We start from the raw sequence: 26,202 nt of genomic DNA, 5'->3' as shown, positions 1-26,202 counted from the left end.
CCCATCATACTCAATGCCAATATGTGATCAGTTATGCCCTTCACTCTCACCTATCCACATCTCTGCCTGTCAAGCATCAAATTAACTGCCCACTTCAGACAGCGGAATAGCCGAGTTGGTTTAGGGCAGAGTTCAGCAGTGAAATAGTTCAGTTTCCGAATTCAATTCCTATCAAAGTCAGGTCAGAGTACACACTTCAGGAAGTTTATATTATTTGACAAAAATGAATAGAAGGAGAGGCTGCTCATCATGTTTTGATCTCATATGCTCTTCTGCAATTATCGTGGGAGGATCGGAGCAAGCATATACCCTGCAATGAAATTTCATGACCAACACACTGCCTGGATATTCATGCCTTGACTCTAATAAATGATCACTCAATGGGAAATGTGGCACAACATCTAAAGATGTATATTTTATGGAAGCAATGAACTGGTGATTATTCTTTTAAAATCACCAAGTTACTTGTCACATTTCTTATCAAAGGACAAATTTATTGTAAAAATATCTGTTTGATGACGTGTATCACGTCAAGGAGCCATGAACTTAAACATTTCTTTAATTTACTGGTTTGAATAAAGTTAAAATTTGTTGAGACCTTTGACAGTTTATTGTAAGGGAAAATATCAAAATTTTTGACTTCCTCAAGATACTATGATTATTTTATTTAATAGCCCCAATTATTCCAGCATTCTTGTTGGGTCGGCTGAAGGGTAAGATCTTTGGTACAAGTCTTTCATTAACTGGCTGGACAGGCTTGACGTTCGACCAGGAATTTGTAATTCGTTCAGGTTGCCGTCAATAATTCACCTTCTCTTTGCGAAAGAGACCATGGAAGCTTAAATATCCACCAACTAATGCTAACAGACGATACATACTTGTACATCCCTCTGGCTATTTTCAGATACACCATGCTTAACATCCAATCGAGTGATGGTGCACTTTGTGATGCAATGCCCTGCTTGCGCAAAACCAATTCGACAGTTTATAGTTGGGTCGTGAATCAATCCCAGACGAGACGGCTCAAAGGTAAATGTGATATCTCTCTTACTCCATCCTTTCCGTTGATTTCCCCAATCTCTTTTCTCTAAATTGCCCGTGGATACCTCCTCGCAATCTCTTCCGTACCCTTATCCTCTCCCAGCATCTTTCTATTTTTTCCTCCCTGTTCCACACTCCCTTTAACCTACCTTCGTCCATCCTTTCCCAATTGCATCTGAACGGAGGATTGAAAAGTGATGGAAATGCTAGATGAAACTGTAGAGGGCATCAAAATCCTTTGGGGTGCCATGAACGATGTCCTGTGATTGATGGCGGAGAAGTTGGCGCTGACGCACTGCATAATGACATAAATCTGCCCAACATTGTTGACCCAGCAAGACAGCAAGCAGATCTTTCATGCAGAATCACTGTATCAAGGAGTAGCCGAGGCAATGTCTAAATGGCTCGGATGACATATGCCACATTACCTGACATTAACTAGAGCAGGCAGAGTTTAGTAGCGAGATGAAAAGGTATATTGCCCAAGGACAATCGTATATTTACAGGTGCAGCTTGCATGTGTCCACTTAATAATGCATTCCATAAAATAAATCTTTGGTTCGTCAACAGAGGCAATCAGAATATTTTGCTGGGAGAAACAACCAACTGTTATACATATCAATGTCACTCCATTCCAAGCTGTTAGGTGAGAGTACGGTTCTTGGAAAGAAGAATAATGTTGCAAATTCTGGAAAATCATCAAAATCCACAGAATTTAACAAAATGTGCAAATTATTTCAAACAGCAGCAGCTTAAGGCTAATGTGTGAATGTATAGATAATCCATAATTTCTAACCTTGGCTCCGTGGAGCAATATGCATGCAAAGCAATGTATAACAAGAAAGAGCAATCAGAGATTGCAGACCCTCACCAGGACTTGTTTTGTGTGGTGTTGTGTGCTGGTGTGTTATGTAATTAACAAGCAAAAAGCAAAGATGAAGTCATCAAGAGGCATCTGGATAGGATTCAGATTCCAGCTGCTACTCCAAACCCAAATGCAATACCCTCTCCTCCAGTGAGGGTAACGAGAACGGCACTCGGTGGAGCGTGAAGAATCACATAAAAAAAATAAATAATTGTCGGATCCAGAACTGGATCTTCACCAAAATCGAATCACTTTGGTCTTGTCACATACCCAACCTGTCCATTAAATTTCGTCCGAATCCATCTCCAATATTTTGAGATATCCTGCTCAAAGACAGACAGACACCTTCGTGGCGGAGGTAAAAGTTGTCGGTTTTTCTTACTTTGAGCAGCGATGAATTGTCCTTCTATTCATTCAGGAAGCAAAAGAGTTGCAGATCAGCCACTTGATGCCGATTATCACCTGATCTGGAAAGATAAGATAGTGATGAGGCGAGGAAACGAATGTGACCAATGCAACAATGTCTAGTATTTAAAACAATCAAAGGCTCACAGTGGAGCCTAAATATAAATCATATGCATGGCAATGACATTATGGTAAATCAGTGTATTTTTACATGAATCAAAAGGACATTAGTAGAGAATGAACAAGTATTTTTTCGTACAAGTATCCAGGCATAGGGAAGAGCAGAATAACTGGGCAATGAGTGTGTCAGTCTGTGATCCTGCCATCCTCTGTTGTTTAGCTCCTCCGTGAGCCTAGGTTGTGTGCAGTGTCTTTGAATGTGTGCTAAAGCTCAGATATCGAAATGACAGAGACATAAAGGTGGTGGTGTGCAGCAGACCTAAAATCCTGAAGGGAAGGGCTCAAGTTATCAAAATCAGGAATATTTCCTCAGGTGAGAGAAGATGTGGTAGTAATGAATATAGAGGTGACCATTAGGTTTAGACTTGGAGATGCTGATGATTAAGGGGTTGCAAGTAGAATGCACATGACCTAGAGTGGCAGTGGTGGTTTGTCAGGGAGGTGAGAGGGCAGAAGCAAGTTAACATGCTCTATCCATCCATTGGGACCATACTCTGTGCAGAGCATCGGTGCTGCCTCAGCAGTCTCCTTGGCTATTGGGCACAGTCCTGGACGGGTCGCCACTCTGACACAGACATGCTATATGGGATTTGTTTTTCCTGGGATCTCCGCATCATGAGTCATGCATTCAAATGGAGATGCCAAACAGGCCAATGTGTTCTTAATGTTTGTTTAATTTCCTTAATTAGGGTACCCTGTGAGTACAGGGTACCCTATTGTTTTCCTTCTGTTTATTAGGGTACCCTGTGAGTACAGGGTACCCTATTGTTTTTCTTCTGTTTATTAGGGTACCCTGTGAGTACAGGGTACCCTATTGTTTTTCTTCTGTTTATTATTACGCATTATTATTAGGGTACCCTGTGAGTACAGGGTACCCTATTGTTTTTCTTATGTTTATTATTTATTATTATTATTATTTTTCCGCCGGCATTTTGCGCCCTGTTTTCACTTTAAAAATCATTTTCTCAGGAACGCAAAGTCCGATCGACACGAAATTTTCACCGTAGTATGTATCTTTTTTGATAGCACAATCACGTTATAATTATGACGTCATTGGTCACGTGGTGCGGGCGCCATCTTGAAAAAAACGATAAACTTTGGACCTCTGTATCTCTGAAATCTTCCAGGGTAAAAATTTTTTCGCTTCATACATTTTAACAAGCTCCCTCTCGGGAACACGTGTGATTTTTCGTGACGTCATCGGTGAAGAGGTATCCCGGTGAAAATTCGTCAAGTAGAACGCCACATGGGAAAAATTTGAAATTTCTTGAGCGTCATCTACACCAAAATTCATCGTAGAAAAAAAATTGTTGACGTCATCGGTGACGTAATTCGGCCGCCATCTTGTTTTGAAAATTTTTTTTTTTTTAATCTTCTTCTCCAGAACGGCTGTGCAGATTGAGGCGAAACTTCACAGGTATATTCCCCCTGAGGTCCTCTTTCAAGTTTGTTAATTTGTTGTTGATACGTCACATGGTTTGGCGGCCATCTTGAAAAAACCTTAAAACCTTCAAACATCTTCTTCTCCAGAAGCGCTGGTCCAATGAAGGCGAGATTTCAGAATTATATTTGTGACATGGATGCGATGCAAGTTTGTTAATTTCGAAGTGATAGGTCACATGGTTTGGCCGCCATGTTGGATTTAAGAAAAATATTAAATAATGTTTTCTCTGGTATTTCATAAGCCATCGAAGCGAAAATTTGCAAGTGCCTTCCGCCCTCAAGTCTGCATACATGGTAAAAAAATTTTACCTCAGAAGTCACATGGTTTGGCGGCCATCTTGGATAGAAAAATAGACTTTATCCGATTTACACGAAACTTCACACACTTGTTCGGGTCGACGATGGAAAGCAGAATTTAAATTTATGATATCATAGGTCACAAGGTTCGGCAGCCATCTTGGATTGAAAATGAATAAATTTTAAAAATCTTCTTCTCCAGAAGGGCAAGACAGATGAAGACGAAACTTCACACATATATTCCCCATGAGGTCCTTTCTCAAGTTTGTTAATTTGTTCTTGATCGGTCACATGGTTCGGCGGCCATCTTGAAAAAACCCTAAAACCTTCAAACATCTTCTTCTCCAGAAGCGCTGGTCGGATGAAGGGGAGATTTCAGAACTATATTCGGGACACGTAGGCGATATAAGTTTGTTAATTTCGAATTGATACGTTAGACGGTTTGGCCGCCATCTTGGATTTAAGTAAAATATTAAATAATGTTTTCTCTGGAACCGCTAAACCAAACAAATCGAAAATTTGTAATTATCATCTACCATCGTGTATGCACGCATGGTAAAAATTATGATATCACATGTCACATGGTTTAGCGGCCATCTTGGATAGAAAAACGCACCTTTACCGATTAACACGAAACTTTACAAACCTGTTCCAATACCCAGTTGGAAGCAGAATATAAATTTCTGATGTCATAGGTCACATGGTTCGTCAGCCATCTTGGATTGAAAATGAATAAATTTTAAAAATCTTCTTCTCCAGAAAGGCAAGACAGATTAAGCCGAAACTTCACACATATATTCCCCATGAGGTCCTTTCTCAAGTTTGTTAATTTGTTCTTGATTGGTCACATGGTTTGGCGGCCATCTTGAATTTACCTGAAAACCTTCAAACATCTTCTTCTCCAGAACACCTGATCTGATCAAGGGGAAACTTCACACCCCTATTGCACATGAGTAGGGAATACAAGTTTGTTAATTTCTAATTGATAGGTCACATGGTTTGGCAGCCATATTGAATTTAAGAAAAATATTAAATAATGTTTTCTCTGGAACTGCTTAACCTATCGAAGCGAAAATTTGCGTCTGTCATCCTCCATGATATCTGCATACATGGTAAAAATTATGAGGTCACACGTCACATGGTTTGGCCGCCATCTTAGATTGAAGGATAAATATTAATTCATGTTTACTCTGGAACCACTACTTCTATATATGCGAAACTTCATATTTATAATTTAGGCTACATGTGAAACAAAAGTTTAAAATTTCAACCTGATCGGCCGTGTGGTTTAGCAGCCAGAATTATTTAATTATTTGAATCTGGTCGCCAGTAATAAGGAAATTGAACGCTTTGTGCTGCCCGGTTCGTAACTCGTCTGTTCCGCGCCGTCTCGAAGCAGGCCTGTGTTTGTATCACCATTAAATAATGTTTTCTCTGGCACCGCTTATCCGATAAATGCGAAACTTTGCGACTATGATTTAAGTCTCACGTTGTGTCAGTTGTGTCAAAGGCGGACGGACTGGGTACCCGGTCATCACTGCCAGCAGTTATAAAGTGGCAGTTCTAGTTAGGGTACCCTGTGAGTACAGGGTACCCTATTGTTTTTCTTCTGTTTATTATTATTATTATTATTATTTTTCTTTTTCCGCCGGCATTTTGCACCCTTTTTCGCTTTAAAAACCATTTTCTCTGGGATACTAAGTCCGATCGACACAAAATTTTCACCACAGTATGTATCTTTTTTGATAGCACAATCACGTTATAATTATGACGTCATTGGTCACGTGGTACGGTCGCCATCTTGAAAAAAGCGATAAACTTTGGACATCTGTATCTCGGAAACCGTGCAATGGAAAAATTTTTCGCTTGATACATTTTACTAAGCTCCCTATGGGGAACACGTGTGATTTTTCGTGACGTCATAGGTGAAGCGATATTCCAGTGAAAATTCGTCAAGTAGAACGCCATATAGGAAAAATCTGAAAAATTCTGAGCATCATCTACACATAAAATTACTGCGGAAAATGTTTTTCTTGACGTCATCGATGACGTAATTCGGCCGCCATCTTGTTTTTAGTGTTTTTTAAAAAAATCTTCTTCTCCAGAAGGGCTGGACAGATTAAGGCGAAACTTTACAGGTACATTCCCCCTGATGTCCTCTTTCAAGTTTGTTAATTTGTTGTTGATACGTCACATGGTTTGGCGGCCATCTTGAAAAAACCCTAAAACCTTCAAACATCTTCTTCTCCAGAAGCGCTGGTCCCATGAAGGCGAGATTTCACAACTATATTCGGGACATGTATGCGATGCAAGTTTGTTAATTTCAAAGTGATAGGTCACATGGTTTGGCCGCCATGTTGGATTTAAGAAAAATATTAAATAATGTTTTCTCTGGTATTTCATAAGCCATCGAAGCGAAAATTTGCAATTGCCTTCCTCCCTCAAGTCTGCATACATGGTAAAAAATTTTTACCTCAGAAGTCACATGGTTTGGCGGCCATCTTGGATAGAAAAATAGACCTTATCCGATTTTCACGAAACTTCACACACTTGTTCGGGTCGACGATGGAAAGCAGAATTTAAATTTATGATATCATAGGTCACAAGGTTCGGCAGCCATCTTGGATTGAAAATGAATAAATTTTAAAAATCTTCTTCTCCAGAAGGGCAAGACAGATTAAGACGAAACTTCACAGATATATTCCCCATGAGATCCTTTCTCAAGTTTGTTAATTTCTTCTTGATCGGTCACATGGTTTGGCGGCCATCTTGAAAAAACCCTAAAACCTTCAAACATCTTCTTCTCCAGAAGCGCTGGTCCACTGAAGGGGAGATTTCAGAACTATATTCGGGAGAGTAAGGCGATATAAGTTTGTTAATTTCGAATTGATAAGTCACATGGTTTGGCCGCCATCTTGGATTTAAGAAAAATATTAAATAATGTTTTCTCTGGAACCGCTTAACCAAACGAATCGAAAATTTGTAATTATCATCGAGAGGGCATTATGCACGCATGATAAAAATTATGACGTCACACGTCACATGGTTTGGCGGCCATCTTGGATAGAAAAACGCACCTTAACCGATTAACACGAAACTTCACAACCGTGTTCCAATACCCAGTTGGAAGCAGAATATAAATTTCTGATGTCATAGGTCACATGGTTCGTCAGCCATCTTGGATTGAAAAACAATATCTTCAAACGTCTTTTTCTCTGAAACGGCTGAACAGATCCAGGCGAAACTCGACCACTATGACCGCCTCTCCTTGACGAATAAAAAGTTCCAACCCATTTTGAGGTACGACGCAACGTTTGGCAGCCATATTGGATTGAAGGAAAAATATTAATTAATGTTTACTCTGGTACTACTGCATCAATAAATGTGAAGCATCACCTTTATGGTGCAACAGTCATGCGGAATGAGGGTTTGAAATTTCAACGGGATCGGGCGCAGGGTTTGGCAGCCATGTTGGTTTTAAGAAAAATATTAAATAATGTTTTCTCTGGAACTGCTTAACCTAGCGAAGCGAAAATTTGCACTTATCGTCTACAATTGTGTTTGCACATGTGGTGAAAATTATGACATCAGAAGTCACATGGTTTGGCCGCCATCTTGGATTGAAGGATAAATATTAATTAATGTTTACTCTGGAACCGCTTCCTCTGTATATGCGAAACTTCACATTTATAATTCAGGTGACATGAGAAACAAAAGTTTAAAATTTCAACCTGATCGGTCACGCGGTTTGGGAGCCAGAATTATTTAATTATTTGAATCTAGAAGCCAGTAATAACGAAATTGAACGCTTTGTGCTGCCCGGTTCAGAACTCGTCTGTTCCGCGCCCTCTCGAAGCAGGCCTCTGTTTGTATCACTATTAAATAATGTTTTTCTCTGGCACCGCTTATCCTTTCAATGCGAAACTTTGCGACTGTCATCTGCAGAAAGTCCCATGTTGTATCAAAGGCCGACACGTCTGGGTACCCGGTCATCACTGCCAGCAGTTATAAAGTGGCAGTTCTAGTTAGGGTACCCTGTCAGTACAGGGTACCCTATTGTTTTTCTTCTGTTTATTATTATTATTATTATTATTTTTCTTTTTCCGCCGGCATTTTGCACCCTTTTTCGCTTTAAAAACCATTTTCTCTGGGATACTAAGTCCGATCGACACAAAATTTTCACCACAGTATGTATCTTTTTTGATAGCACAATCACGTTATAATTATGACGTCATTGGTCACGTGGTACGGTCGCCATCTTGAAAAAAGCGATAAACTTTGGACATCTGTATCTCGGAAACCGTGCAATGGAAAAATTTTTCGCTTGATACATTTTACTAAGCTCCCTATGGGGAACACGTGTGATTTTTCGTGACGTCATAGGTGAAGCGATATTCCAGTGAAAATTCGTCAAGTAGAACGCCATATAGGAAAAATCTGAAAAATTCTGAGCATCATCTACGCCTAAAATTGCTGCGGAAAATGTTTTTCTTGACGTCATCGATGACGTAATTCGGCCGCCATCTTGTTTTTTAGTGTTTTTTTAAAAAAATCTTCTTCTCCAGAAGGGCTGGACAGATTAAGGCGAAACTTTACAAGTACATTCCCCCTGATGTCCTCTTTCAAGTTTGTTAATTTGTTGTTGATACGTCACTTGGTTTGGCGGCCATCTTGAAAAAACCCTAAAACCTTCAAACATCTTCTTCTCCAGAAGCGCTGGTCCCATGAAGGCGAGATTTCACAACTATATTCGGGACATGTATGCGATGCAAGTTTGTTAATTTCAAAGTGATAGGTCACATGGTTTGGCCGCCATGTTGGATTTAAGAAAAATATTAAATAATGTTTTCTCTGGTATTTCATAAGCCATCGAAGCGAAAATTTGCAATTGCCTTCCTCCCTCAAGTCTGCATACATGGTAAAAAATTTTTACCTCAGAAGTCACATGGTTTGGCGGCCATCTTGGATAGAAAAATAGACCTTATCCGATTTTCACGAAACTTCACACACTTGTTCGGGTCGACGATGGAAAGCAGAATTTAAATTTATGATATCATAGGTCACAAGGTTCGGCAGCCATCTTGGATTGAAAATGAATAAATTTTAAAAATCTTCTTCTCCAGAAGGGCAAGACAGATTAAGACGAAACTTCACAGATATATTCCCCATGAGATCCTTTCTCAAGTTTGTTAATTTCTTCTTGATCGGTCACATGGTTTGGCGGCCATCTTGAAAAAACCCTAAAACCTTCAAACATCTTCTTCTCCAGAAGCGCTGGTCCACTGAAGAGGAGATTTCAGAACTATATTCGGGAGAGTAAGGCGATATAAGTTTGTTAATTTCGAATTGATAAGTCACATGGTTTGGCCGCCATCTTGGATTTAAGAAAAATATTAAATAATGTTTTCTCTGGAACCGCTTAACCAAACGAATCGAAAATTTGTAATTATCATCGAGAGGGCATTATGCACGCATGATAAAAATTATGACGTCACACGTCACATGGTTTGGCGGCCATCTTGGATAGAAAAACGCACCTTTACCGATTAACACGAAACTTCACAAACGTGTTCCAATACCCAGTTGGAAGCAGAATATAAATTTCTGATGTCATCGGTCACATGGTTCGTCAGCCATCTTGGATTGAAAAACAATATCTTCAAACGTCTTTTTCTCTGAAACGGCTGAACAGATCCAGGCGAAACTCGACCACTATGACCGACTCTGCATGACGAATAAAAAGTTCTCACCCCCTTTTGAGGTACGACGCAACGTTTGGCAGCCATATTGGATTGAAGGAAAAATATTAATTAATGTTTACTCTGGTACTACTGCATCAATAAATGTGAAACATCACCTTTATGGTGCAACAGTCATCCGGAATGAGGGTTTGAAATTTCAACGGGATCGGGCGCAGGGTTTGGCAGCCATGTTGGTTTTAAGAAAAATATTAAATAATGTTTTCTCTGGAACTGCTTAACCTAGCGAAGCGAAAATTTGCACTTATCGTCTACAATTGTGTTTGCACATGTGGTGAAAATTATGACATCACAAGTCACATGGTTTGGCGGCCATCTTGGATAGAAAAATAGACTTTATCCGATTTACACGAAACTTCACACACTTGTTCGGGTCGACGATGGAAAGCAGAATTTAAATTTATGATATCATAGGTCACAAGGTTCGGCAGCCATCTTGGATTGAAAATGAATAAATTTTAAAAATCTTCTTCTCCAGAAGGGCAAGACAGATGAAGACGAAACTTCACACATATATTCCCCATGACGTCCTTTCTCAAGTTTGTTAATTTGTTCTTGATCGGTCACATGGTTCGGCGGCCATCTTGAAAAAACCCTAAAACCTTCAAACATCTTCTTCTCCAGAAGCGCTGGTCGGATGAAGGGGAGATTTCAGAACTATATTCGGGACACGTAGGCGATATAAGTTTGTTAATTTCGAATTGATACGTTAGACGGTTTGGCCGCCATCTTGGATTTAAGAAAAATATTAAATAATGTTTTCTCTGGAACCGCTGAACCAAACGAATCGAAAATTTGTAATTATCATCTACCATCATGTATGCACGCATGGTAAAAATTATGACATCACACGTCACATGGTTTGGCGGCCATCTTGGATAGAAAAACGCACCTTTACCGATTAACACGAAACTTTACAAACGTGTTCCATTACCCAGTTGGAAGCAGAATATAAATTTCTGATGTCATACGTCACATGGTTCGTCAGCCATCTTGGATTGAAAATGAATAAATTTTAAAAATCTTCTTCTCCAGAAAGGCAAGACAGATTAAGCCGAAACTTCACACATATATTCCCCATGAGGTCCTTTCTCAAGTTTGTTAATTTGTTCTTGATTGGTCACATGGTTTGGCGGCCATCTTGAATATACCTTAAAACCTTCAAACATCTTCTTCTCCAGAACACCTGATCTGATCAAGGGGAAACTTCACACCCCTATTGCACATGAGTAGGGAATACAAGTTTGTTAATTTCTAATTGATAGGTCACATGGTTTGGCAGCCATGTTGAATTTAAGAAAAATATTAAATAATGTTTTCTCTGGAACTGCTTAACCTATCGAAGCGCAAATTTGCGTCTGTCATCCTCCATGATATCTGCATACATGGTAAAAATTATGAGGTCACAAGTCACATGGTTTGGCCGCCATCTTAGATTGAAGGATAAATATTAATTCATGTTTACTCTGGAACCACTACTTCTATATATGCGAAACTTCATATTTATAATTTAGGCTACATGTGAAACAAAAGTTTAAAATTTCAACCTGATCGGCCGTGTGGTTTGGCAGCCAGAATTATTTAATTATTTGAATCTGGTCGCCAGTAATTAGGAAATTGAACGCTTTGTGCTGCCCGGTTCGTAACTCGTCTGTTCCGCGCCCTCTCGAAGCAGGCCTGTGTTTGTATCACCATTAAATAATGTTTTCTCTGGCACCGCTTATCCTTTCAATGCCAAACTTTGCGACTGTCATCTGCAGAAAGTCCCATGTTGTATCAAAGGCGGACGGACTGGGTACCCGGTCATCACTGCCAGCAGTTATAAAGTGGCAGTTCTAGTTATTTTTATTATTATTATTTTTCCGCCGGCATTTTGCACCCTTTTTCGCTTTAAAAATCATTTTCTCTGGAATACTAAGTCCGATCGACAGGAAATTTTCACCATAGTGTGTATCTTTTTTGATAGCACAATTACGTTATAATTATGACGTCATTGGTCACGTGGTACGGTCGCCATCTTGAAAAAAGCGATAAACTTTGGACATCTGTATCTCGGAAACCGTGCAATGGAAAAATTTTTCGTTTGATACATTTTACTAAGCTTCCTATGGGGAACACGTGTGATTTTTCGTGACGTCATAGGTGAAGCGATATACCGGTGAAAATTCGTCAAGTAGAACGCCATATAGGAAAAATCTGAAAAATTTTGAGCGTCATCTACAGCAAAATTCATCGACAAAAATGTTATTTTTGACGTCATCGATGACGTAATTTGGCCGCCATCTTGTTTTTTAGTGTTTTTTTTAAAAAAATCTTCTTCTCCAGAAGGGCTGGACAGATTAAGGCGAAACTTTACAGGTACATTCCCCGTGATGTCCTCTTTCAAGTTTGTTAATTTGTTGTTGATACGTCACATGGTTTGGCGGCCATCTTGAAAAAACCCTAAAACCTTCAAACATCTTCTTCTCCAGAAGCGCTGGTCCCATGAAGGCGAGATTTCAGAACTATATTCGGGACATGTATGCGATGCAAGTTTGTTAATTTTGAAGTGATAGGTCACATGGTTTGGCCGCCATGTTGGATTTAAGAAAAATATTAAATAATGTTTTCTCTGGAATTTCATAAGCCATCGAAGCGAAAATTTGCAAGTGCCTTCCTCCCTCAAGTCTGCATACATGGTAAAAAATTTTACCTCAGAAGTCACATGGTTTGGCGGCCATCTTGGATTGAAAAATAGACCTTATCCGATTTTCACGAAACTTCACACACTTGTTCGGGTCGACGATGGAAAGCAGAATTTAAATTTATGATATCATAGGTCACAAGGTTCGGCAGCCATCTTGGATTGAAAATGAATAAATTTTAAAAATCTTCTTCTCCAGAAGGGCAAGACAGATCAAGACGAAACTTCACAGATATATTCCCCATGAGATCCTTTCTCAAGTTTGTTAATTTCTTCTTGATCGGTCACATGGTTTGGCGGCCATCTTGAAAAAACCCTAAAACCTTCAAACATCTTCTTCTCCAGAAGCGCTGGTCCACTGAAGGGGAGATTTCAGAACTATATTCGGGAGAGTAAGGCGATATAAGTTTGTTAATTTCGAATTGATAAGTCACATGGTTTGGCCGCCATCTTGGATTTAAGAAAAATATTAAATAATGTTTTCTCTGGAACCGCTTAACCAAACGAATCGAAAATTTGTAATTATCATCGAGAGGGCAGTATGCACGCATGATAAAAATTATGACGTCACACGTCACATGGTTTGGCGGCCATCTTGGATAGAAAAACGCACCTTTACCGATTAACACGAAACTTCACAAACCTGTTCCAATACCCAGTTGGAAGCAGAATATAAATTTCTGATGTCATAGGTCACATGGTTCGTCAGCCATCTTGGATTGAAAAACAATATCTTCAAACGTCTTTTTCTCTGAAACGACTGAACAGATCCAGGCGAAACTCGACCACTATGACCGCCTCTCCATGACGAATAAAAAGTTCCCACCCCCTTTTGAGGTACGATGCAACGTTTGGCAGCCATATTGGATTGAAGGAAAAATATTAATTAATGTTTACTCTGGTACTACTGCATCAATAAATGTGAAACATCACCTTTATGTTGCAACAGTCATGCGGAATGAGGGTTTGAAATTTCAACGGGATCGGGCCCAGGGTTTGGCAGCCATGTTGGTTTTAAGAAAAATATTAAATAATGTTTTCTCTGGAACTGCTTAACCTAGCGAAGCGAAAATTTGCACTTATCGTCTACGATTGTGTTTGCACATGTGGTGAAAATTATGACATCACAAGTCACATGGTTTGGCCGCCATCTTGGATTGAAGGATAAATATTAATTAATGTTTACTCTGGAACCACTGCTTCTATATATACGAAACTTCAAATTTCTAATTTAGCCGACATGAGAAACAAAAGTTTAAAATTTCAACCTGATCGGTCACACGGTTTGGCAGCCAGAATTATTTAATTATTTGAATCTGTTCGCCAGTAATAAGGAAATTGAACGCTTTTTGCTGCCCGGTTCGCAGCTCTTCAGTCCCACACCATATCGAAGCAGGCCTCTGTTTGCATCACTCTTCAATAATGTTTTTTCTGGAACCACTTTCCCCATGAATGCGAAACTTTGCGACTGTCATCTGCAGAAAGTCCCATGTTGTATCAAAGGCGGACGGACTGGGTACCCGGTCATCACTGCCAGCAGTTATAAAGTGGCAGTTCTAGTTTATTATTATTTATTCTTTTTCTTTTTCCGCCGGCATTTTGCACCCTTTTTCGCTTTAAAAACCATTTTCTCTGTGAGACTAAGTCCGATCGACACAAAATTTTCACCACAGTATGTATCTTTTTTGATAGCACAATCACGTTATAATTATGACGTCATTGGTCACGTGGTGCGGGCGCCATCTTGAAAAAAACGATAAACTTTGGACCTCTGTATCTCAGAAACCCTGCAATGGAAAATTTTTTCGCTTGATACATTTTACTAAGCTCCCTATGGGGAACACGTGTGATTTTTCGTGACGTCATAGGTGAAGCGATATACCGGTGAAAATTCGTCAAGTAGAACGCCGTATAGGAAAAATCTGAAAAATTCTGAGCATCATCTACGCCTAAAATCACTGACGAAAATGTTTTTCTTGACGTCATCGATGACGTAATTCGGCCGCCATCTTGTTTTTTAGTGTTTTTTTTTTTAAATCTTCTTCTCCAGAACGGCTGTGCAGATTGAGGCGAAACTTTACAGGCACATTCCCCCTGAGGTCCTCTTTCAAGTTTGTTAATTTGTTGTTGATACGTCACATGGTTTGGCGGCCATCTTGAAAAAACCCTAAAACCTTCAAACATCTTCTTCTCCAGAAGCGCTGGTCCAATGAAGGCGAGATTTCAGAATTATATTCGTGACATGTATGCGATGCAAGTTTGTTAATTTCAAAGTGATAGGTCACATGGTTTGGCCGCCATGTTGGATTTAAGAAAAATATTAAATAATGTTTTCTCTGGTATTTCATAAGCCATCGAAGCGAAAATTTGCAACTTCCTTCCTCGCTCAAGTCTGCATACATGGTAAAAAATTTTTACCTCAGAAGTCACATGGTTTGGCGGCCATCTTGGATAGAAAAATAGACCTTATCCGATTTACACGAAACTTCACGCACTTGTTCGGGTCGACGATGGAAAGCAGAATTTAAATTTATGATATCATAGGTCACAAGGTTCGGCAGCCATCTTGGATTGAAAATGAATAAATTTTTAAAATCTTCTTCTCCAGAAGGGCAAGACAGATGAAGACGAAACTTCACACATGTATTCCCCATGAGGTCCTTTCTCAAGTTTGTTAATTTGTTCTTGATCGGTCACATGGTTTGGCGGCCATCTTGAAAAAACCCGAAAACCTTCAAACATCTTCTTCTCCAGAAGCGTTGGCCCAATGAAGGGGAGATTTCAGAACTATATTCGGGACAGGAAGGCGATATAAGTTTGTTAATTTCGAATTGATAAGTCACATGGTTTGGCCGCCATCTTGGATTTAAGAAAAATATTTAATAATCTTTTCTCTGGAACCGCTTAACCAAACGAATCGAAAATTTGTAATTATCATCTAGCAGGCAGTATGCACGCTTGGTAAAAATTATGACATCACACGTCACATGGTTTGGCGGCCATCTTGGATAGAAAAACGCACCTTTACCGATTTACACGAAACTTCACAAACGTGTTCCAATACCAAGTTGGATGCAGAATATAAATTTGTGATGTCATAGGTCACATGGTTCGTCAGCCATCTTGGATTGAAAAATAATATCTTTAAACGTCTTTTTCTCTGAAACCACTAAACAGATCCAGGCGAAACTCCACCACTATGACCGCCTCTCCACGACGAATAAAAGTTCTCACCCCCTTTTGAGGTACGACGCAACGTTTGGCAGCCATAGTGGATTGAAGGAAAAATATTAATTAATGTTTACTCTGGAACTACTGCATCAATAAATGTGAAACATCACCTTTATGGTGGAAGAGTCATGCGGAATGAGGGTTTGAAATTTCAACGGGATCGGGCCCAGGGTTTGGCAGCCATGTTGGTTTTAAGAAAAATATTAAATAATGTTTTCTCTGGAACTGCTTAACCTAGCGAAGCGAAAATTTGCACTTATCGTCTCCGATTGGCTTTGCACATGTGGTGAAAATTATGACATCACAAGTCACATGGTTTGGCCGCCATCTTGGATTGAAGGATAAATATTAATTAATGTTTACTCTGTAACCGCTGCTTCTATATATAGGAAACTTCACATTTGTAATTTAGCCGACATGCGAAACAAACGTTTAAAATTTCAACCTGATCGGTCACGCGGTTTGGCAGCCAGAATTATTTAATTATTTGAATCTGTTCGCCAGTAATAAGGAAATTGAACGCTTTGTGCGGCTCGGTTCGTAACTCGTCTGTTCCGCGCCCTCTCGAAGCAGGCCTGTGTTTGTATCACCATTAAATAATGTTTTCTCTGGCACCGCTTATCCAATTAATGCGAAACTTTGCGACTATGATTTAAGTCTCATGTTGTATCAGTTGTGTCAAAGGCGGACGGACTGGGTACCCGGTCATCACTGCCAGCAGTTATAAAGTGGCAGTTCTAGTTAGGGTACCCTGTGAGTACAGGGTACCCTATTGTTTTCCTTCTGTTTATTATTATTACGCATTATTATTATTATTATTATTTTTCCGCCGGCATTTTGCACCCTTTTTCGCTTTAAAAATCATTTTCTCTGGAACACTAAGTCCGATCGACAGGAAATTTTCACCATAGTATGTATCTTTTTTGATAGCACAATCACGTTATAATTATGACGTCATTGGTCACGTGGTACGGTCGCCATCTTGAAAAAAGCGATAAACTTTGGACATCTGTATCTCGGAAACCGTGCAATGGAAAAATTTTTCGTTTGATACATTTTACTAAGCTCCCTATGGGGAACACGTGTGATTTTTCGTGACGTCATAGGTGAAGCGATATACCGGTGAAAATTCGTCAAGTAGAACGCCATATAGGAAAAATCTGAAAAATTCTGAGCGTCATCTACACCAAAATTCATCGTCAAAAATTGTTTTTTTGACGTCATTGATGACGTAATTCGGCCGCCATCTTGTTTTTTAGTGTTTTTTTTAAAAAAATCTTCTTCTCCAGAACGGCTGTGCAGATTGAGGCGAAACTTTACAGGCACATTCCCCCTGAGGTCCTCTTTCAAGTTTGTTAATTTGTTGTTGATACGTCACATGATTTGGCGGCCATCTTGAAAAAACCTTAAAACCTTCAAACATCTTCTTCTCCAGAAGCGCTGGTCCAATGAAGGCGAGATTTCAGAACTATATTCGTGACATGTATGCGATACAAGTTTGTTAATTTCAAAGTGATAGGTCACATGGTTTGGCCGCCATGTTGGATTTAAGAAAAATATTAAATAATGTTTTCTCTGGTATTTCATAAGCCATCAAAGCGAAAATTTGCAAGTGCCTTCCTCGCTCAAGTCTGCATACATGGTAAAAAATTTTTACCTCAGAAGTCACATGGTTTGGCGGCCATCTTGGATAGAAAAATAGACTTTATCCGATTTACACGAAACTTCACGCACTTGTTCGGGTCGACGATGGAAAGCAGAATTTAAATTTATGATATCATAGGTCACAAGGTTCGGCAGCCATCTTGGATTGAAAATGAATAAATTTTAAAAATCTTCTTCTCCAGAAGGGCAAGACAGATGAAGACGAAACTTCACACATATATTCCCCATGAGGTCCTTTCTCAAGTTTGTTAATTTGTTCTTGATCGGTCACATGGTTTGGCGGCCATCTTGAAAAAACCCTAAAACCTTCAAACATCTTCTTCTCCAGAAGCGCTGGTCGGATGAAGGGCAGATTTCAGAACTATATTCGGGACACCTAGGCGATATAAGTTTGTTAATTTCGAATTGATAAGTCACACGGTTTGGCCGCCATGTTGGATTTAAGAAAAATATTAAATAATGTTTTCTCTGGAACCGCTTAAGCTAACGAATCGAAAGTTTGCAATTATCATCTACCATTGTGTGTGCACACGTGGTAAAAATTATGATGTCACACGTCACATGGTTTGGCGGCCATCTTGGATAGAAAAACGCACCTTTACCGATTAACACGAAACTTCACAGACGTGTTCCAATACCCAGTTGGAAGCAGAATATATATATTTGTGATGTCATAGGTCACATGGTTCGTCAGCCATCTTGGATTGAAAAATAATATCTTCAAACGTCTTTTTCTCTGAAACGACTGAACAGATCCAGGCGAAACTCCACCACTATGACCGCCTCTCCATGACGAATAAAAAGTTCTCACCCCCTTTTGAGGTACGATGCAACGTTTGGCAGCCATAGTGGATTGAAGGAAAAATATTAATTAATGTTTACTCTGGAACTACTGCATCAATAAATGTGAAACATCACCGTTATGGTGGAACAGTCATACGGAATGAGGGTTTGAAATTTCAACGGGATGGGGCCCAGGGTTTGGCAGCCATGTTGGTTTTAAGAAAAATATTAAATAATGTTTTCTCTGGAACTGCTTAACCTTACGAAGGGAAAATTTGCACTTATCGTCTCAGATCGTGTTTGCACATGTGGTGAAAATTATGACATCACAAGTCACATGGTTTGGCCACCATCTTGGATTGAAGAATAAATATTAATTAATGTTTACTCTGGACCCGCTGCTTCTATATATATACGAAACTTCAAATTTGTAATTTAGCCGACATGCGAAACAAACGCTTAAAATTTTATCCTGATCGGTCACACGGTTTGGCAGCCAGAATTATTTAATTATTTGAATCTGTTCGCCAGTAATAAGGAAATTGAACGCTTTGTGCTGCCCGGTTCGTAACTCGTCTGTTCCGCGCCGTCTCGAAGCAGGCCTGTGTTTGTATCAACATTAAATAATGTTTTCTCCGGCACCGCTTATCCGATAAATGCGAAACTTTGCGACTATGATTTAAGTCTCATGTTGTATCAGTTGTGTCAAAGGCGGACGGACTGGGTACCCGGTCATCACTGCCAGCAGTTATAAAGTGGCAGTTCTAGTTATTATTATTACGCATTATTATTATTATTTTTCCGCCGGCATTTTGCACCCTTTTTCGCTTTAAAAATCATTTTCTCTGGAACACTAAGTCCGATCGACAGGAAATTTTCACCATAGTATGTATCTTTTTTGATAGCACAATCACGTTATAATTATGACGTCATTGGTCACGTGGTACGGTCGCCATCTTGAAAAAAGCGATAAACTTTGGACATCTGTATCTCGGAAACCGTGCAATGGAAAAATTTTTCGTTTGATACATTTTACTAAGCTCCCTATGGGGAACACGTGTGATTTTTCGTGACGTCATAGGTGAAGCGATATACCGGTGAAAATTCGTCAAGTAGAACGCCATATAGGAAAAATCTGAAAAATTCTGAGCATCATCTACACCAAAATTCATCGTCAAAAATGTTTTTTTTGACGTCATCGATGACGTAATTCGGCCGCCATCTTGTTTTTTAGTGTTTTTTTAAAAAAATCTTCTTCTCCAGAACGGCTGTGCAGATTGAGGCGAAACTTTACAGGCACATTCCCCCTGAGGTCCTCTTTCAAGTTTGTTAATTTGTTGTTGATACGTCACATGGTTTGGCGGCCATCTTGAAAAAACCTTAAAACCTTCAAACATCTTCTTCTCCAGAAGCGCTGGTCCAATGAAGGCGAGATTTCAGAACTATATTCGTGACATGTATGCGATGCAAGTTTGTTAATTTCAAAGTGATAGGTCACATGGTTTGGCCGCCATGTTGGATTTAAGAAAAATATTAAATAATGTTTTCTCTGGTATTTCATAAGCCATCAAAGCGAAAATTTGCAAGTGCCTTCCTCGCTCAAGTCTGCATACATGGTAAAAAAATTTTACCTCAGAAGTCACATGGTTTGGCGGCCATCTTGGATAGAAAAATAGACTTTATCCGATTTACACGAAACTTCATGCACTTGTTCGGGTCGACCATGGAAAGCAGAATTTAAATTTATGATATCATAGGTCACAAGGTTCGGCAGCCATCTTGGATTGAAAACGAATAAATTTTAAAAATCTTCTTCTCCAGAAGGGCAAGACAGATGAAGACGAAACTTCACACATATATTCCCCATGAGGTCCTTTCTCAAGTTTGTTAATTTGTTCTTGATCGGTCACATGGTTTGGCGGCCATCTTGAAAAAACCCTAAAACCTTCAAACATCTTCTTCTCCAGAAGCGCTGGTCGGATGAAGGGCAGATTTCAGAAGTATATTCGGGACACCTAGGCGATATAAGTTTGTTAATTTCGAATTGATAAGTCACACGGTTTGGCCGCAATGTTGGATTTAAGAAAAATATTAAATAATGTTTTCTCTGGAACCGCTTAAGCTAACGAATCGAAAGTTTGCAATTATCATCTACCATCGTGTGTGCACACGTGGTAAAAATTATGATGTCACACGTCACATGGTTTGGCGGCCATCTTGGATAGAAAAACGCACCTTTACCGATTAACACGAAACTTCACAGACGTGTTCCAATACCCAGTTGGAAGCAGAATATAAATTTGTGATGTCATAGGTCACATGGTTCGTCAGCCATCTTGGATTGAAAAATAATATCTTAAAACGTCTTTTTCTCTGAAAGGACTGAACAGATCCAGGCGAAACTCCACCACTATGACCGTCTCTCCATGACGAATAAAAAGTTCTCACCCCCTTTTGAGGTACGACGCAACGTTTGGCAGCCATAGTGGATTGAAGGAAAAATATTAATTAATGTTTACTCTGGAACTACTGCATCAATAAATGTGAAACATCACCGTTATGGTGGAACAGTCATACGGAATGAGGGTTTGAAATTTCAACGGGATGGGGCCCAGGGTTTGGCAGCCATGTTGGTTTTAAGAAAAATATTAAATAATGTTTTCTCTGGAACTGCTTAACCCTACGAAGGGAAAATTTGCACTTATCGTCTCAGATCGTGTTTGCACATGTGGTGAAAATTATGACATCACAAGTCACATGGTTTGGCCGCCATCTTGGATTGAAGGATAAATATTAATTAATGTTTACTCTGGAACCGCTGCTTCTATATATACGAAACTTCACATTTGTAATTTAGCCGACATGCGAAACAAACGTTTAAAATTTCAACCTGATCGGTCACACGGTTTGGCAGCCAGAATTATTTAATTATTTGAATCTGTTCGCCAGTAATAAGGAAATTGAACGCTTTGTGCTGCCCGGTTCGCAGCTCTTCAGTCCCATGACATATCGAAGCAGGCCTCTGTTTGCATCACTCTTCAATAATGTTTTTCTGGAACCACTTTCCCCATGAATGCGAAACTTTGCGACTGTCATCTGCAGAAAGTCCCATGTTGTATCAAAGGCGGACGGACTGGGTACCCGGTCATCACTGCCAGCAGTTATAAAGTGGCAGTTCTAGTTTAATTTAAAACTTCATGTTTGTTTAAATTAATGTTTAATTAAGTTTAATGTCTGAAAATGTTTAATTTCCATGACAATACAGGAGGTGTAGCCAATCGTCTTGCTGCGTGAAATCAGGAAGTCATTATAATTTCCAATTTGGACATTGTCATGCCCTTTCTGTTTTGGTTACCTGCTGGGTCAGATACAAAAGGAAAACCACCTGGTTGAAGTCGGCACTTCCTTGAATCCTCTTCTGCTCTTCCGATTTGCACTGAAACAGCCTTCATTCTACCCCAAAGAGCTAAACCATTTTATACAAGTGATTATCGTCTCGCTCGAAATGGCTTGTATACAGGTGGTCTATAGGTTGGGCCCGAAATACATCCTGACCATTCCTGTGTGCGATATTATCATGTCAGACAATGTGATCTGGGCCACTCTTTACTTCCAAAATTTCTTCAAGAATATCTGAGACATTGACAAAATATACTCTCCAATCGAGAGCACAGATTTGTCAATCATGTAACCCTGCCCCTACCCCCCCTTCCAATCTCCATAATGGATTGGATTAAAATAAATGCTTTTGGACTCGTCATCTTTTTATGGAATTAATTATTCCCCCCTGAAGGGGTTAGCTTGAGGGAATGATTCTGGCCCAGGTCTTTGTGGAACCAGCTAGCCAGGCATGGCGTTCAACTGTCAGGGATTTATAATTTGTTCAGGGTGCAGTGATAACTCACCTACTCTTCGTAAAAAGACACCGTGGAATTTAACATCTACCAAGAACCGTTACCGGTAGATGTGTCCTCAGTTTCAATGTCCCTCCGAGGGTCAGTGCACACATTGGTGAAACACCAGGATGAGAGTTTTATAGCTGGGGCGAGATTCAAACCTGGGCTGGACAGGTCATAGCTATCCTGCCAGACCCAAATAACTGCCTTTGGTAGGCCACTGCATTCTATCTGCATGATGAATGTGGAAGCCAGCCAAGAAAATACCACAAATAAAATGTTCCTTTACACCATTTAGAGCATCTTCAAATAACAAACTGCCATTTCACATCGACATTAAATCCAAAGTTTTTTTAAAAGCAAAATATCAAAATCAAATGAGGTAGTGTTCACACTGTATATTAATTTAGTGATGCCTCATGTAGAATATTGTGTTCAGCTTTATTCACCACATCTGAGGAAGGATATAGCTGCTATAGAGAGGGCTCAGCATTGGGTTACCGTCCATGGGAGACGAGCTAGACTCACCTATGAGGAGCGTCTAAAGGTGACAGGACTTTATACATTCTAAAGGAGGCGATTGTGAGAGGATTTGATTGAGATGTTGAAAATAATGAAGGGTATGGACAAGAAAGACGGAGTGTTTCAGCAGAATGGACATTGTTAGGACCAGGGGCCATAGATTGAGGGTAAAGAAGATGAGAGTTAAGATGGTCTTAATGCAGGTTAGGACAGTTCAGTTGGAGGATGGTTAATGTATGAAGTGGTCTCCCTTGAAAGGTAGTAGCAGTAGAAGGGGTGGATAAGTTTAAATTGGAATTAGATAGGTACCTGGATGCATTGGAGATGGGGGTATGGGCAGAGGTGTAGTATTGCGGGAGAGTACTGCAGCGGTGCTCCGGCACCTTGATCCATCCGAGGTGGAGCTTAGCTCTGCAATAGTTTTTTGTATAAAAAAATTCCGACGTTCATGATCGGTTGAGTTATTGTGCTTCTTGTGCATTCATCAGTTTCATGGCCAAACAAATGGGGTCAAAGTTTCTCCTAAAGGCTGGATGTCAATACGTTGGTCACTGTCTAGGGAGCGGAACAATACAAGTTATAGGCAACACAGACCCATATAAATTGCTGAATACAGCATGGTCCAGAAGCGAGACAAACTTTCAACCAATGTACATCCAGGTTTAGTGAATCAGCTTGTGTTTACAAAAATTATTTATACCATGGAAGAGGTGAAGGCGTGGAAAACTTTGAATGCTTCCAACCAATTGAAGTCAGGGTGAATCAGTGATGTGGGGTTCTTGTGAAGAATCTGAATGGCTATCACATTGTATGAGCAAAGTTAGGCCTATAATATATCAATGACAAGGACTCATGTTAGTAGAGCAGCCAAGCATGACATTATATATGTTAACATCATGGTTACCTGCTCTGCTATCTCCTTGAACACTCTCGGTGATGTTTATCCAGCCCCAAAGTATTATCTTCTTTCGTCAACTCCAAGAAAGACACAAACTCATGTGAAAGATAACGAAATAACTAATACTGGCAGATGGGATTCCTGGCTTAATATCCATTCGAGGTACGTGCACACGTTGATGAATCTCCCTACCTGTGAAACACCGGGATGACAGTTTATAGCTGGATCAGGATTCTAACCCAGGTGAGACAGTTTGGAAGCGAGTGTGCGTACCTCAAGGCCATTCTACCAGCCCTTACCACGTGGCACTATAAATAAAATAAAAATACAAAACACTTCTCATTATTTCAATATATAGTTGGCTCGAGAGTAGAGATGAACTGATCTGACCTTTTTAAATAAAAATCGAATTCTGAAGCTTTTGTTAATCATGGTAAAATGTGTGCATTTCATTTATCACTCATTTTGGGGACTCAAATGGGATAGTCATGTTAAAACTTTATGTGATGGTAGATGACATCACAGCTGATGGAGTCATCTCCCGAGAAGGTAGATGACATCTGATCTCGTGATGACATCACAGCTGACATTTTTGTCGAACTACGGTACCTCAAAATTTGGCAAGACACCATTGTGTATGGGGGTATAGGCAGGACTTCTCGGTAGGTTCTGTGTGGATGGAAGATGATACTGGGGTCGGTGCAGAGCAGCTATAATGAGCCAAACGGTGTGTGTGTGTGTGTGTGTGTGTGTGTGTGTGTGTGTGTGTGTGTGTGTGTGTGTGTGTGTGTGTGTGTGTGTGTGTGTGTGCGATGTGCGAGTGTGCGAGCGTGCGAGCATGTGAGTGTGTGCACGCACATTAAAAATGAAATGGACACAGATTGCATTTTATGTTTAGTGAAATTGAAATGTTATAATCAAAGGTTGAAAAAAACTTCAAACTATAAAGTTTGGCTCTCACCCATTTTTAAAGTAAAACAAAAACGTGAAGTTCACAACCATATTATACCTTCAGCATGTTGGATGTAAAATAAGTGCAAACTTTTTCGAATACCAGTTCACCATCTAATATTCTTCCACAATAAGGGTTAGTATTGCAATAAACTCCACAGATGAAAAATAATTTGCTTAAGAATAAATTAAGGGCATTACGTACCATATGTTATCATACACAAACAATAGGCTGTCTTACTTTCAAAGACTTTTAAATTAATGGTGAAATATCCACTGGAACAAGAAAGTGAAATTAATTTATTTGAAATGACAAGTTAATCATGTTTTGCGAATTCCATGAATGTTCATTTTATTATTGTGAAAATGCATTTTTAATACAATTTGGTATTTCTGGAGTGGTGTAGCTGAAAGCGAGTAGACGGAAGCTTTGAACATCTAGAATGTGCCTCTGCCTTTTCATTTTTTGGGGGCTTCTCACTTATTTTACCATGTTTCCTGTTCACTGTGATTCCAATTTCGATGAACGTTTGTTTTTCGTTTTTCTATGAGGAATGCATTGGTTTATGGAAGAGTTTGAAGATATATAGCTTGTGGGTATGGAGAGGGGCGGGTCGCGTTTGTGCATTACTTGCTGAAAAAGGTCGTCTGTGTTTTGCAAGAAGACTATAGATGTTTGTTTGTGTGTGGCATCTAAATGGGTTTTAAGGGTATCAAGAGTCTTGAGGGTCTTAGGGGGGATCTCAGGGTTACAAAGGGTCTAATGGGGTATGTGGGGTCTTCTCAAGGGTTTAAAGGTGTCAAACAGGGTCTATGGGAAAGGTAATGTCGAGAATAAAAAGGACTGGTATTGGAAGAGTCGAGTAGTGAGAAATAAATATCGGATGTGATGTAAGGTAATGATGACATAAAACCTCCGATGAATGAAAGAAGGAACAGTATTGTACAGAAGTTGGAAGACTTCCACAGAAAAGACTAAAGGAGAGCAATGATGGGAGGTGAATTGTCAATTTGGATTGAAGTAAGCAAACAAGCCCAGAGGTATGCACACTCACCTCTGAGCTGTCTAGCCTGGGTTTGAAACCTGACTTGGCTATAAACGCTCATCCTGGTGTTTCACATGCAGGGTGAGAAATCAATATGCACGCCGTCCCTGCGGAGGAGGTCCATCAAGTAATCGCACCAGACAGGACATTGGGTATCCCTTCTGCTGCCATTATTTGGTGGATGTTGAAGATCCCATGATGTCCTTCGCAAAGTGCAGGCGAGTTGTCGTCGGCATCATGAACAAATTACAAATCCTTGCCCTGAACTAGGAATTGCCTTGGCAGCACCGATGCTCTCTCAAGGGTATAATACATTGAAGATGAATTGTGTAAACCAGCATGTTGAAATACAAAACCTCTTGGTGTATCTTGAACTATTGTGTCTCGTTTGCATTACTCAATAATATCCTTGACGTGACAAGCTGACTGTGTCCACTGCAGGATGAAGGTCCCACTCAACATGGTCCATTCTGTTCTGTCCAAGGCAATTTGAGGCCATTGTACTCTGTTTTATAACTGCAGCAATGGAACTCCACC

At 39.8% G+C, this 26,202-nt stretch overlaps 1 long non-coding RNA gene across 2 annotated transcripts in view; it reads right to left on the bottom strand.

Moving 5' to 3' along the window:
- Window positions 1–26,202, bottom strand: part of LOC147033954 (uncharacterized) — a 164,308-nt gene that overhangs the window by 98,560 nt on the left and 39,546 nt on the right. The window contains exons 2-3 of one of the 2 annotated variants that reach the window (XR_015056230.1): window positions 23,080–23,181; window positions 2,289–2,373 (exon numbers count right to left, since the gene is read on the bottom strand). This is a non-coding gene — a long non-coding RNA (uncharacterized LOC147033954). Of the gene's footprint in view, window positions 1–1,508; window positions 2,374–23,079; window positions 23,182–26,202 lie in introns of those variants that run through there. The other variant, XR_015056227.1, reaches the window with a different exon arrangement.

This window comes from Eptatretus burgeri, chromosome 1, assembly GCF_056783735.1.
Source record: "Eptatretus burgeri isolate ZD-2024b chromosome 1, Ebu_testis_v1, whole genome shotgun sequence".
Taxonomy (NCBI): Eukaryota; Metazoa; Chordata; class Myxini; order Myxiniformes; family Myxinidae; genus Eptatretus; species Eptatretus burgeri.
The sequence above is the reverse complement of the archived record's forward strand: the minus strand, read 5'-3'. Positions and strand labels throughout refer to the sequence as shown.